Source organism: Carassius auratus, chromosome 3, assembly GCF_003368295.1.
Source record: "Carassius auratus strain Wakin chromosome 3, ASM336829v1, whole genome shotgun sequence".
Lineage (NCBI taxonomy): Eukaryota > Metazoa > Chordata > Actinopteri > Cypriniformes > Cyprinidae > Carassius > Carassius auratus.
In genome coordinates, this window is record NC_039245.1 from 21,061,260 (window position 1) to 21,061,807 (window position 548).

A 548-nucleotide genomic window follows, 5' to 3' on the forward strand; every position below is an offset into this window, starting at 1 on the left:
GGGCGTGGCACAGGGGCTCTACAGCGCCCCCTGGAATATGGAGGGCCATATATCATACATTCTTGCTCGTAGACGTATGAAACTCGGTACACATATAAATCTCATCAATCCAAACAACTTTTGTATTGCATATCATAGGCTCCGCCCAACAGGAAGTTGGCTATTTAGGGTTTAGTATTCAAATTTTTCGTCAAAGTTGTGGGGGCTTTTGGGGTCCTTAACATACTCAAAAACTCTTGAAAATTTGCGCACACTTTGGAATCTGTGGCCTTTAGGAGCCTGCAGAGGCTGGGACCGGGCGTGGCACAGGGGCTCTACGGCGCCCCCTGGAACACAGTCAGAAATGTGATGATGTATAGCTCACACATACTTGCACATATTCATATGAAACTCAGTACACATATAGATCTCATCGTGCCAATCAACTTTCGTATTGCATGTCATAGGCTCCGCCAAGTCAGGAAGTCAGCTATTTAGAGTTATGTAAAAAGCGCATGCTCTGGAATGAAATACTTGTCATAGGTTTTTTCTCGATTGCCGCCAAAATC